The 14,717-nt window shown below is 43.5% G+C and overlaps 1 protein-coding gene across 2 annotated transcripts in view; it reads left to right on the plus strand.

The window, feature by feature from the left end:
* Positions 1 to 14,717, plus strand: part of Cfap54 (cilia and flagella associated protein 54) — a 270,869-nt gene that overhangs the window by 202,976 nt on the left and 53,176 nt on the right. The gene's annotated exons all lie outside the window — the stretch shown is intronic.

The raw sequence follows: 14,717 nt of genomic DNA on the forward strand, positions 1-14,717 counted from the left end.
AATGGAGGAGATGATGGTTTGTGGAGTCTCCAGGATCCCAGGGCCAGTTGCCAAAATAGGGTATGCTCAGTTCTCTACCTGAGCATACATGCTACTCAGCTGGCTACTGCATGTCAGGACCCTGGGAATGGCATGACCTTATGTTGTTTGTCTTAACATATATGTATGTCAGAAGATAACCTTTTGTTTGAGGGAGTTTCTGTGATCCTCCGGCCCAAAACATTCACCGACTTACACTTTCCAAGGGCTCTCTAGTCTTCTTTAGTATTTCACATTTGTGTGTCTGTTTGAGTGTGTGCATTTAAGTGTGTCATCCATTCATTAAGAGCAGCATCTGCACTATTTTATCTACAAGAGAGCACACCATCACTTGCACACCCCAGGCGTTCAATCAATGATTGAATAACTGATGAACGCCAGGTGAATAGGGTTTAAGATTGACTTTTCTTCTGTCTTTATGGCTTTTAACTTATCTGTGGTGGACGCAACAGTAATGTACTTAACATTCATTTTTGAATTCGTTCATCCACTTGTCCAAAATGTTTAGTGAATGTTTCCTCATATACTAAGCCCTAAAACAGGTGCCAACCAAGGAGTAAGGGGGCGCTGAATGTTTCAGTGAGACTGGTGTCTCTGTGCTGTTGGTTTGTTTGGTTTTTGGTGTGAATGAAACTCCCTTGGATCCAACCAGGTGGCAGTGCCCCCCCCCCAGCCCCTGGGACCAGCTTTCTCTGCTGAAGGGTCACCTTCAGAGATCTTCTTGCATCTCACGTCATTGTCCTTCAAGATCCTTGTAGACGATTCAGTGACCAAGACTTTCTGGCGTAACAATTTTTTGGAGGTCACATGTTGATTCGAGAGCTTTCTTATATTGAAACTTTATTCTTAAACCTTTATTGTTCTCATGCCCGGTTGAAGTTTGCTATCTCGAGCTTTTGGGTCATTGCCCACACCTGTGTCTGGGCTCTCCTGTCTCCTTGGAATGATAAGATGAGCTCACTAGAGACAATGCCTCTGGCCCTGCACAGAAAAGTTTAACAACCTGAAACTGGTCATAGTTCTCATGCTTTCAGAGATGAGATCTTCTTCTATCAGATTAATTTTGGATGACGGGTCTACTTTATTCTACTTCTTGCTGTGTAGTCTTCACTTTTAGAGATAACAAATAAGGCTCATCTACGGTGGAGCGAGCATCCCTCGGGGACTCACAGCTAAGAGCATCTTTATTCTTCTCCTGTGCTCTGCCTCAGGCTGCAGATGGGGCTCGGACCTGCTCCGTGAGCATCTACTATGTGCTTCATCCTGCAGAGCTCATGGCCGCACACAGCCTGCTCCACTCAGCAGACTACCGGGGCAAGAGCCAGAGGTCAGATCACACAGGCTTCCCGAAGGCCTCTCTTACCAACCTATCTTACTGCTCACAGCCATGCTCAGCGTGAGCGGAGTAGGGACATGTGCTCTGCCTGTAGACGGGGTGAGATGCCTGTGAATGTTCACTGGATAACCATCTACACTAACACTCACCAAGGGCAGTCAGTGTCTAGAGGCTCCTGAGAAGAATCATGAACATCTGTACAGAAAGACAGGGAGAGTTGCTGCCATGGATGCACAACGGAGGACGGTATTCTCTCAACCAACCGGTATCAGTTTGGTCCAGTTGAGCCATTTTCATCTTCGCTGAATTGGGATTTCATTGTTGCTGTTCTGTGCGGACAGCTTTCCTGGCGCACATTCTGCTTTCTTTAGTTTCTGCTTTAGACCGTTAACACTTCTTTACTTTTTTAACCATGAAATTGCTCGGTTGTAAAGTCTAATCTGTTTTTCATTTTACCTTGCATACAGAATATTAATCTTGCCCTCCAGTCTTTTCCTGGCAGGCTGATAATTAATGCATGCTGATGACTTCGCTCATTTCTGTGTTTGGGTTGGAAGGAAGTTCTGAATTCCCACCTGATTTCCACAAATACACAGATGGCCATGAAGTTCCTATTAAAATGACTTGCTAAAGGGAAAAATCTCTCTACAACAACAAATAAAACTTGTTTGATTTCCTCCTCATTAGCATAAATTAGCATCCAGAAGAGGAACCTCAGTAATCTAGCTTTAAACAATATTAGTATTCATCTACGCACGAGGGGGTGAGCGATAGTCATCGTTTTATGCACAGAGAGCGGTGCCCGATATTTCTTCCCCTCTCCCCCTCCCTTCCCACTCCTTTGTGGTGCTATTGTTGGAATCTGGAGTCTTAAGCTTGTTAAGTATCTGTTTCAGCACTGAGCTGCACCCCAAGTTCTGCACAGATGCTTATGTCTCTCAGAGAGGAGTCATGAAACAAACAGCAGGGAGGCAGGTCCTCCCGTCCATGAGCCACTAGCCAGGGGCCGTTAGAACAGGTAGAGACACTGACATATACCAATCTGTCGTTTACAAAGCCATACTAATGAAAGCAGGATTAATACACCAGAAGCTAACTGGATGTCTTTTGTGGAAAGTTGGGAACAATCAAGATGGTGTAAGAGTTTGCTGGGAGCTTCTTTTATCCTGGGAGTGGTGTATTATAGGACAGATGCAAACCAGTACCAGATGGAAAGGGAATCCTTTCCTGACAAAGCAATTCAAGACCTGAACTTTAGTGACAGAACAGCTGCCCGTGGAAGCTGGGCTCCAGAGGGCTCCAGAGCGCCTTGCCAGGACCTGCGAGGAACTACAGGCATTCATAGCACATTGGAAAATCCCAGCAGAATGCTTGGTTCTATTTGTTGAATATTCTGCGCATTGTCCCATAGACCCCACAGTGATGGCGCTGGCGATGGAGAACCATGTTTAGAGTCAGCATGAGAACACTTCTTAAATGCTGACTTTGTGCTTATGTTCAAATATACACAGTCTTCTAGCCTTGATTTTCTCGTGCCCTTGATATTACTTTGACAGGGATAAAAAATATTAAATTTTCTAAGACACTTTAAATTAAAAGTACCATTTTGGATTAGTGGTCGCAGATTCAGCCTCTCAAAGCTAAATACACATGAGACACAGAAAGCTGCGCATGCAGCCAGGTTGATGAACTACGTAGTCAAGACTACGGAGAGATGGGGAACAGAGCTGAGAACGCTGTTGGTGTTTAGAATGTGCTTTGTCCCCCCAAACACAGCTGATCTTCCTGCCGGAAGGAATGGGACTTGTGCTTCCCTTCCTCCCTTGGTATTTGTGTTCAGAGATGAACTCAACACCCACTGAACACAGAGACTCTGTTTCTCTATGGCTGTCTCATTCTCTTGCTCCTCCATGGCACAATTAGCGGGGAAATGGAGTGATGGATGCATTTTGTACTCAAATCCCAGACAGGTACATCATTTACCTGTGGGACAGACAGAAATCTACCTGTGCTAGAATAGTGGAGGGATGTGTATACATGTGCATGTGTGTGTGTGCACGTGTGTCAATCTATGTACTGTTTCACTAGAAACAATTACCGAGGCATGATGAGAACGAATTCCAGTAAAGCAGAGCTGTCCTGCTCCAGTGTCTACAAAAGCCCAGAGCTTCCACTGAAGAGATAGCTCATTGGTCACTTAAATTTGAGAAGGGCCCTAGATAGATGTCTTAGTGCTTGAGGAGATCACTTTTCACGTGAGGCCCAGTGAGTGAGTTTCCAATACCCACATAAATACTGGGTGCCTGTAGTGACCCACTTGTAATCCCAGCACTTTGGAAGGAGAAATGGGATCTTCAGGTAAAGCTCCATTGACCAAATCGAGCAAATTTGATGGTCAAATTAGCAAGTGCTGAGTTCAACGAGAAGTTCTATCTCAGTAAATAAAATGGCCATTGACTAAAGGAGATAGCCAACATCCACCTTTGTCTTCCACCAATATCTACCTTTATCTTGGTACACAGATGTGCACCTGTGAACATCTACATATGTATGTCCATATACATACATACACACTCAAAAAAAAAAAGCCAAGAAGAGACAGTACCATGGGTCTTAGTCAACTGTCAATGTGATCAGTTTTTAGGCTGTAAGTATTATACTGAGTAGAGTCATACTGAAAAACAAGAAGCGAGATGATGCACGGGAGATAGAGATGCGATGCCGTCTTCCTGAATATGGACATGAATAGGTGCCTGTCAGAGACCCAAAGGAGACAGAGTTATATACCCTTAGTAGGGCCCTCATAGCCAGGGACTGACCACAGCAGAAAGCCCGAAGGCTGGACTACTAGCTGGCAACAGTAGGTCATCTGTCCTGTAGGATTAATCCCGGGAGAGCATCAGTAATGCTCATCTTTACAAAGGAGACGAGATGCTGAAGTCATGAAACTCAGCCATCTTCTTCTCTTAGTTCAGCCCCTCGTCTACCCAGCTCTGAGAAGTGCCGTTGAGCATCATGTCAGATATGAGAAGAAGACACTGGACTTCTTCTCATGAGACAACAGGATTCGATGCAGAGCTGGTGTTCCCTTAGAGTCAGTCTATCGAAGGGCTTTGACTGATCTGAAAGCTCCTTCTGCCCATTCTGACTCAAGCACAGAGCAATTCTGCCAAGAAGTGAACAGAATTTGTTTTAATTCCTGGTTGAGCTTGACAGCAGAAAAACACAACCTTGTTCTCAAGGTAAAATGTTTTTTCAGGAGGGGTAGCCAGACACCCTTGCTGGAGTGGTTAGAATCTGGTCCTAGTGGTGGTGATGGGGCTAGGACTTAGCTGTCTGCTCACGGATGTGGGTGGAAGAGCCTCAAAGGGAGAGAAAACAGAACCTAGCCAATGGCATGGAGCTGGAGTTTATAACTCCATAGGTTAGTCCATGAGCTGGGGTTTAGAAATAGCCTGCCTACTGTTGAGAGCAGAGGCAGCGCTGAAAGGACCACCCTAGGAGGAGTCAAACTCACTCCGGTTATAAGGGTGGAACTCACACCAAGTCAAAGGCTCAGGGAACTTAGCACAGGCTGTCTCAGCACAGGAAGACGGGGAGCTCTGGCTGGGGCCCATGACAGCAGTTGCAAAGGGATGCGCCCCAGTGCCGGGCATGAGGGACTCTCCTGCTCCGTTCTGTAGTCCTCCTGAGGGTGGTTTTAGCATAACTTCATCTCAACAGAGTCTAACATCCGTAGATCAGAACGAGAAAAAACAGCCACCTTTCAGTCAGAAAAAGATTTTGTATGTTGAAGCAAAACTTGTCTGGTTTTAATTTCCCTTTGTGACATTAAATGTCACAACTTTAGTTACACATGTAAATAAGATTAGACAGTCAGAATCTAAATAATTTAAATTCATTACTATAAAAGTTATGTTGAATTTTATATAACCATTTTACAGTATATATATTAAATGTTACATATAGAGAGCTTACTATTAGTCAAATTAATATTTTAAGAAAAGTAAAATAAAAACATTCCTCATAAGTGATAAATATCAACAGAAAAGTAACCATTGACAGCAAAAAATTAAATTGTTGCAGATTTATTCTACTCCAAGAAAATAAATTTGAAAAGCTCTATACAATTTATAACTGTCTAGAAAAATGTAATTTTTTAGAAAGGTAAAAAAAAAATAGATCTATTACAAAGGAGGTAATAAAGCTATGTTAGAAATTAAAACTGGATGTTCAAGTTTATTAATTTAAGAAGATCATTAATAAATCTACCACAAGTTAGCAGAAATAACTTATTACAAATGTTTTAATATCTCGTTTTCTGAAAATTAGTTGACCTCTCCGACCTTCTGATGTTAGTCTGCAGTAATGTAATGTTTTCACTGAAGTAAGAAAGAAAATCCAGCCTCACATAGATATGTAGTTAGGAAATGCCAAGCATTTAAAGAGCTTCCTCAAATAATTCTCTTCTTCTTTGCATCTGAAGCGGTATGGTGAAGAGGTGTTCTGGGGAGGGTTGGTTCTAGGATGTTCTCTGAGACCACATCGCTGGTCTTCTCCTCCTCTACTACGTCAGAGCATGTCGGTCCTCCTTGCGGCCCACGTGGGCCTCCACCTCATCGGTGATTGTAACGCCCCGTGTTATCTCTTAGGTATTGCTCCTTAGTCTCCCATGAGCCCCAGAGTCCTCGCTATCTCTAGTGAAAGAATTGAGAGGCTATGCGGGGCATAGTGACGAAGGTAGGTGGAGTAGCCACAAGATAAAGTGGGGCACTCTAAGGCAGTGGTCCTTTCTAATGCCATGACCCTTTAATACAGTTCCTCATGGTGTGGTGACCCCCAGCCGCAAAATTATTCCATTGCTCCTTAATCTTGCTACTGTTATAAATTGTAATGTAAATATCTGTGTTTCCTGATGCTTTTAGGTCACCCCTGCAAAAGGGTTGTTCAACTCCCAAAGTGTCACGACCCACACAGGTTGAGAACCACTGCTCTAAGGGGACCATAGGCAGTGACAGAGAGACCACTGTGGGGGAACAGTCTCAAGAACTGAGCGGGCAGTAGCCAAACTGTGTTGCTTTACAGTTATAGGCAGGATTCGTCTACTCCTAAAACATCTGGAGAGGATAGCTTTCATGAGAGGCTTTTCTGTCTAGGTGATTGACAGGTCCATTTGGAGGAACGTCAGTCTTTGCTGCAGGATAGGGGGTGTTTTCTTGGAGGGTTTTCTCATCAAGGCTTAACTGGAGAGTGATGGATTCGGTGGTGAGTTCCCAGGATTGGATGACCGGAGAAGATAAAAACATGGGCAAAGCACCTTCTCAGATGGGAGCTAACTGTTGGCACCGGGGGCCTCTCTGCAGGTTTCAATTAGTGCCTCTTCTCCCAGTAGGAAAAGAGACTTCTCTTAGCTTTCTGGTGGATTTGCCTGTCCTTGGAACCATGTCCTTGGATAGCCTGTTGGAATTCATTGAGTCTAGAAGCAAATTGGCTTACTGGGAACACCTGGGAACAGATCTGAATTTAGAAAAAAAGTGCCATAAAGGACACTAAGCTGCTTAGGCCAAAGCTGGGGACGATCTCTGTGGAGAGCTGCTTGGAGCTGGCCTCTAGGTGAGACGGGGCTCCTGACCAAGCTTCTTAACAGGTACATTTAAGGCCTGATGGCATGTTCCATCTTTCAGAGGATTAAGGTCTTCAACTGGAATGAAGATGATATTAATTCCTAGAGACTCCGTTATCAAATATGTGACCTGGGAAATAAAGATGCACCGTTCCTATGGGGTTTGATAGGGGATTGGTATTAGTTTGGGCCCCAGGTTATGTTACTAGGCCTCTGCCCAGGAAAGGGTGAGGCCGGTAAGATACCATTAGGAAAGTATTGGTAAAGTGTGTGTTACTCCACAGACAGCAGGAGGCTGGAGTGAAAACACTGGGTCTCAGTGCTGCCCATAACCTGACAAGAATATTTTAAAAATTTATTAGATTTTTTTAAAAAAAAATAACAATCCAAATTCTCATTCCCTCCCCTCCTTCCATTCCCTCCACACACCCTCCCACCCCCACCCCCATCTAATGCTAAGAGAGGGTCAGGCACATTGCTTTGTGGAAGGTCCAAGGCCCTCCCTACTACATCTAGGCTAAGCAAATATACATCCAAAGAGAATAGAATCCCAAAAAGCCAGTACATGCAGTAGAGATAAATCCTGGTGCTGCTGTCAATGACCCACCCCTCAGTCTGCCTTAGCCATGCAACTGTCACCCACATTCAGAGGGACTAGTTTGGTTCTATGCTTGTTCCTTCCCTGTCTGGCTAGAGTTGGCGAGCTCCCCTTAGCTCAGGTAAACTGTTTCAGTGGGTGTCCCATCATGGTCTTGACCTCTTTGCTCACATTCTCACTCCTCCCACTCTTCAACTGCACCTTGGGAGCTCAGTTCAGTGCTCCAATGTGGGTCTCTGCCTCTGTTTCCATCTGTTGTTAAATGAAGGTTCTATGCTGATATTTAAGATAATCATCAGTCTGACTACAGGGCAAGGCCAGTTCAGGCACCCTCTGCTCTATTGAATATTTTTTTAAGGGGCTCTATTACATATTGCTGGGCCAATCATCTGAATGGGGCATCCTGCCCCAGGAAAGCCTTCTCACTTAGTGACTTTAATAAAACTGTAGTTACTTTAGTAAACACTATACACTCACTGACTTTAATAAATACTATAAAGCATAACGAAAATTGTCACTACCGTGGTGGCCTCTCTGGTTACCATCCACTCTTATCCAAGAGTGCTCTCCTCTGCAGTGACAAGTGGCTATCGCCTGTCCTCCCCCTTGAAAGTGCTCCCTGTTACTTTGTAAAAACCTCCATTTTTCTTCTATACTACAGTCTGTATCTGAATTCTTTTCAACAGACAGAACGCTAAGGAGCTGAGAGTGGCTTGGGGTTCCGGGACAGCTTAAGTGTTTAGAAAACCTTGGTTTTCTAACATCCTAGAATGATGAGAACATCTGAGCACTGGTCTCTTTCCTTGGCCAGCATCAAGCCCTGCAAACTCAGAACACCACCTCCATCCCTCTCCGGGAAATCTAAGGACTGGAAAACCCTTAGCGGCATGTATAAACGTTGCAAAATTCAGGATTTCCACTTGAGCACTTGAATATTTATCCCTAGCACTAATCCTGTCACGTGTTTCCCTTGAAGTCAAGAGGAAGTCTTTCATATTTCAGGTGTTTCCGCCTACCTATGCCGGAAGTCACCGTATAGCTTGTCAGTGGTTCTTTCAAGTCGAATGGTGTTCACGGGGTTGGGAGGGCGGGGAGGGGGGCATTCAGCTCCCACTGTGGAGCAGCCCTTGTGCTTACAGACACAGGAGAGGAGCCTCACGGGGTTGGGGGGGTGACATTCAGCTTCCACTCTGGAGAAGCCCTTGTGCTTACAGACACAGGAGAGGAGCCTCACGGGGTTGGTGGGGGGATGACATTCAGCTCCCACTCTGGAGCAGCCCTTGTGCTTATAGACACAGGAGAGGAGCCTCACGTGCCCCTCGTGTTTTATTACACAGACTACGAGAACCAAGAGTGAACAGTTAATAGCTTTAATGACTTGTACTGCTTCATCAAGCAGGGAGGACTTAAATGAAACTGGCATTTTAATTAATTTGTTTCACATGAAGAACGCGAGGACGGCGAGGCAATGGGTTGTCCCCTTCCTAGCTTCCCACTAGGGTGTGGCTCACTGCTTTCCGGTGCCATCTCTGCAAAGGGCAGCACACTCCATCATGACCTGTGAGGTTGAAAACCAGAGTTCTCCAGTGCTCTGAGCACCTTGCTTTCTTGCCAACATTGGCATCAAGAGTTAGATCTTGTCAGAGGTTTTTGTGCCGATATTGGTAGTCAAACACAAGCTCAGTGTCAGATGAACCACATTGGTAAATAAGAGCCATATAGCATGCCAGTTTGTAATCCTGCTGCAGAGGCAGGATGAGATTCTTTGTTTTCTCCGCTATATTTTAAGTCAGTGTATCTGACCATTTTACAGTGTCGTGGTTAGGTTGACTGAGCTTTCACCAAGGGGCAATTACTGCAGACAGGATGTGATGATTCTCAGAGCGCAGGATGAGCATTGGGTAGTCGCTGGTGCATGAGTGTCTCGGTTTGGGGTGCCTGTCTCTGGCCAGTGAAATACCACTCACTCTCTCTCAGTGGTTCTCAACCTGTAGCTCAAGACCTCTTTGGCAAACCTCTATCTCCAAAAATATTGGCATTGCAATTCATAACAGTAGCAAAACTACAGTTATGCACTAGCAAAGAAAATAATTTTATGGTTGAGCTCACCACACCACGAGGAACCGTGTTACAGGGCCACAGCATTAGGAAGGGTGCGGACACCGCTCTGTACGATGCTCCACTGGCTTCCCAGTTGTAACCTGGAAAAGCTGTATCAGAGCTTTGGATTATCACACAACATTTACGTTTTTAGTTCATTCTTTAAATACTGTGAACAGCAAGACTGCTTGCCTGACCTCACAGCCCTGATCACCATCATCAATTTCTTCCTGGGATTTACAGCTCTGTGTCACCCTGGGCCTCCTTGTCTGTGCTCTGTTCGGTGGCATCTGCTTTGGGAATGGCTCTCCGCATTTTGTTTGAGATTTCCTCTCTTCCTCAATTCATTCCAAATTGAACCGTGGGTTGTCCCTTGTTTTACTTGTTGCCCATCAGTGGTTTCTAGAATTGGAGGTCATGTCCTTGTCACATAGGCATGTTCAGTGTCAAAGTCATCAAACGCTTTATTGGACAAAAAAAATACTTTTCTGTGTAAGAATATAAATATAAATAAAGCACAAACTGTGAAAATACAGGTTGTTTGTCACAGAAGAAATGGCCATGGAAAGGCCTGGAACAATGCCAGCACCCCAGAAGTCCACCTGGTGACCCGTCCTGGTCATTGTTCACCTTGCTGCCTTCTCATCTCTATCTAAGTTCGGCCGGCGTTTGGATTTTGTATAAATGAACTAATGCCATTATTGTAGCTGGCTTCTTTTGTTCAACACTGTGAGATTCAGCCTTTCGTGGCTGTAATAGCGCTGTTCATTTTCCGTAGGTAAACACTGGAGGCTGCGGTGAGAGAACCCGCTCTGAACACACTGAGTGCTCTTGCCGATACAGATGGTTGTGTTGATTGATATATATATATATATATATATATATATATATATATATATATATATATGCCAAGGGGCGGGATTGCTGCATCCGGGGGCGTATGTGCATCTTTACAAGCTCTCCAAGGCTGTTTAGTTTGAAATCCATCTTGCTGAGCATGCTGAATTCTGTATGGTATATTGGCTATGGCACACTCTTTGGGGGGCCCTCTTATTCAAGAACCATCTGTAATTTTCCTTGGGAGTTTTCTCTCATCTGAGAGAGCTGCAGATGTCCTTTATACATTTGGATATGAACATTTTGCTAGTTATACATCTTGCAATTATCTTTCCCCATTCGGTATGCCTTTTTATTTTATTTAATTTTGGATTTACTTAAAAGGTATACTATTATTGTGCAGTTTAAAAATCCCCCTTCTAAGGCAGGGTTTTGCTGTCTAACTAAGGTCAATCTTGAACTCACAATCCCCCTTCCTCTGAGCTGGGAATGTGGGCATGTGTCTTAACACCCAGGTTAGTGTTTCCTGTTGTGGTTTGTACGCTTGAGGTTCAATTATACAAATATTTTCTTTCATACAAAAAAAAATCAAAGAGACGCCTTCCTGGGTGCCTATCCTTCTTTCATCGCTCACACCTATACCTGCAGCTCACTCTGCAGCCAGCTATAGTGCATCCCTGTAAAGCAGATGGGAAGGTTGCAGTCTCAAGAACACCGCCAGCGAACCTGAATGGATGCAAGGCAGCAGCTGGGATAATGGTGTGGAAGTCATTAAGACTATAGGGATGTGGAACCGTTACCTCTCTCAGCGAGGAGAACATATTCTGAGATTAAAGATTTGTGGTCCAATGAGCGATGTACATAAAACATACAGGGAAGTGCTGGCAGGATTTAGTAGCTGGGGTGAATTAGAGCAATTCTTTGATCTTCATGCTAAAAGCCTTAATCTCGTGGGATTGTGACATTAAGCCTTCAAAAAAAACATTTGGTCATAGTGAACTAAGCAATCCTAATCCGAATCCTAATATAAATGTTCTTGTTGCTGTGGTCTTCGAGATGGGGTGTTATATGTCCAGGGATGACTTTGCATTCCTGACACTCTGTCCCCCACCTCCCGAGTACAGCAATCAGAGTTGGGTCAGCATGCCCAGCAAGTATTCTTTATTGACTTTCACCTCAGAGATAAAATGAATAAAGGTTATGAATACAGACAAGAACATGAAAGTTGTATATTTTGAAAAAAAAAAAAAAAGAAAGCTTGGGAGGGGGCAAAGGGGCAGATGCTGTTGGTTATAAAGTAAGATGCCCAGAAATATCGTTCAGAACCGATGCAACTAGCAAGCTTTCAGAACATCATGGGTGTATGGTAGCAGGACCGGATGTGGTGATACAATGCAACCGTTTTGAAAGATAGCTAGCAAGTAGCCTCTGAGCCAATGTCACAGAAAGCTAATCGATACAGTCTTCAAAACTGACAGCTAAGGAAAAATGCTAGAAGAAACTAATTTCCCAAGCTGGAACTAACCACTTGAAGAAGTACAAATGGTTAAAAGTACTCGCCTCTGGGGAGAGAGACTTTGTTTTTGATCACGTGCACGCATGACTAGTGAAAATAAGCAGCGTGTGGAAGGATACCTGGTGTCAAGTTGGATCGCTTCCAAAAATGCAAATGGAATTCAGAATTAGAAAATCTATTAAAGTCAATCGCTACATTAGTAGATGAAAAGAAAAACCATCTTCTCAAATGGGCACCAAAAAATTCAATAAAGTTAAGCAATCATCCATGACTCTAAAACTGAGTTAAAGGAGAGTTCCTTCATTTGGAAAAGTTCTGAGGGGCTGGAGAGATGGCTCAGCAGTTAAGCATGTATACTGCTCTTGTAGGGGACCTGAGTTCGATTCCTGGTGCCCATGTTGGGCAGCTCACAGCCACCTGTAACTCCAGCTCCATCCAGGACATTTGATATTCTCTTCTAGAAGCAGAAATAAATGTTTATCATGACAGTATATATGTCTGACTGCGTCCAGAACAAGGCACCGAATACATACATAGCTTAAAGGAAGTTATGCCAAAAGGAGCCATAGTCTATATATCTATATAGAACCCCAGTGCCAGGCAAGAGATGTCTCTGAGTTGTTAGTCAGGGTAGGGCCCAAGATCCCCCCCCCACCAATAAAAAAAACCATAGGCTATTGCTATTGCCTTTGGTTGCCTCCCAGAACTTGAAAATAAGGTCCTATTACTGAAGGCACCACACCTTAGGACTTGATGAACGAAGCTGTTGCTCACCTGGAAGGCTCTTCCCTGAGGACCAGCTCCAATAGTATTGGAAGGTGCTCTGTGGGTTGCAAGAGAGAAAAGTTATCAACCGTCCTACCCAGCTGTGGATCCTGTGAACCCCAACAAGAGCTGGCTGGCATTATGGCTTCAGCGTTGCAATAGTGGCAGTTTCAGCTTGTTAGTAACCAGCAGTTGTCTGATTGGACTAAGGCCTGCTCTACAGAAGGGAGCTGTAAGTTCAGGCAAGAATCTGGCAGGAGAGGTCTTATACCCCAGAAGAGAATCTAAGTTTAGTACAGCTTCATTCAATATAGCTTCCAACTGTATTCTAAATGAGCCATGCCCATAGGTAAGTGTAAGTCACACCCAGCATCAGTGACTCTTCTTTTAGCTGTAGACAAAGGCTACAACTTTTGAACCTGGCCAAAAGGGAGGCACTAAGTGACTGCGGAGTGCCTGGCCCAGTTGGTATATCTGCAACACATCCCCTACACCTAAGGCTCAGGAAACACTTAGACACAAGGATGTTGGATCCGTAAAATCTCAACAATGTGGCTGCCTAAACAATATCCTATAAAATATCCTATAAAATATCCACACCAGTTAACGTGCCAACATGGATGGAGGAAAATTTCATAAGGCCCCATCCCTATATGAAGAGTTACAGGCAATCAATGACTGCTGAAGGCAGGGGGGATAGAATTAGTTTTCTCTAGGGACAAACACCCTGGTAGGTTATCCAATACTAAGTTGTCAGCCTTGAACACTTGTACAAAAAGGCAACACTAATTGGAGTCAGTAGGTTGTGCATATAATAATTATAGAATCGTGAATTTGAGGGACAGTGTGTGGAGACGTGGAGGAGTTGGAGAGTGGGAGGGGTAGAGGGGTAGAAATGTCAGCACAGTGAACTCATTAAATTCTCAAAAATAATTTTAAAAGATTTTTCTATAGATTTCAAAAGATAATGCCTTTTTTGGTTTGGGTTTTTTCTTTCTTTTTTTCAAGACAGGGTTTCTCTGTGTAACAGCTCTAGCTGTCCTGGAACTTTTTGCTGTAGACCAGGCTAGCCTCGAACTCACAGAGATCTACCTGTTTCTGCTTCCAGAGTCCTGGGATTAAAGGCGTGCATTACCACCATTGGGAAATATAATACTTCTGAAAACATTAAATTACTAGTGATTAACAAAAGTTATTAATAAAAGACTCATCAAAACTATCGATAAATACAGAGAGTTTGTCATCTTTATGGTGGACTGAGAATACTCCTGTAAATCTTTTTAAGATGGTATGTAAATTTAATGAAACTTCAGTAACAATTTTAATAAGTTTTATTTTGTGGTAGTTGAACATTTGTAAAATGTACACAAAAGAACAAGGGGCAAGATTCTTTTAAAAATACCTACTAAATCTATTTCCCAGTAATTTGTACACTTAAGTATCAAATATACTCAAATATTCATGGCAGTCTTATTTAAAACAGAAAAATAAAAACAAAGCAAAATGCAAGGGCAGGGAGATGGATCAGTGCTGAAAAGCGCCAACGTGGCAGCTCACAACCACCTGGAACTCCAGGTTCAATTCTCTTCTGGCCTCCATGCTGACCAGGCATTCACATGGGACACACACTACATACAAACTAACATTCATGCACACAAAATAAAAGTGAATAAATATTTAAAAACTAAAAATATGATCAGGAAGAACTCACATGTCTCTCAGCAATCGATTAGATAAATAGATTGTACATATCTATTTAGTGGAATCCTGTAAAACAATGAAAAGAATCAACGAACTATACCTGTAAGCAGATTAGATAAAATTTGAAAGTAAAAAGTCTAGTGCAAAAGATTTATAAACATGTCAGGGTCTAGCCTTGATGGAATTTGCATGTAGGAGCATG

The sequence above is a fragment of the Myodes glareolus genome, chromosome 26 (assembly GCF_982192425.1).
Source record: "Myodes glareolus chromosome 26, mMyoGla1.1, whole genome shotgun sequence".
Classification (NCBI taxonomy): Eukaryota; Metazoa; Chordata; class Mammalia; order Rodentia; family Cricetidae; genus Myodes; species Myodes glareolus.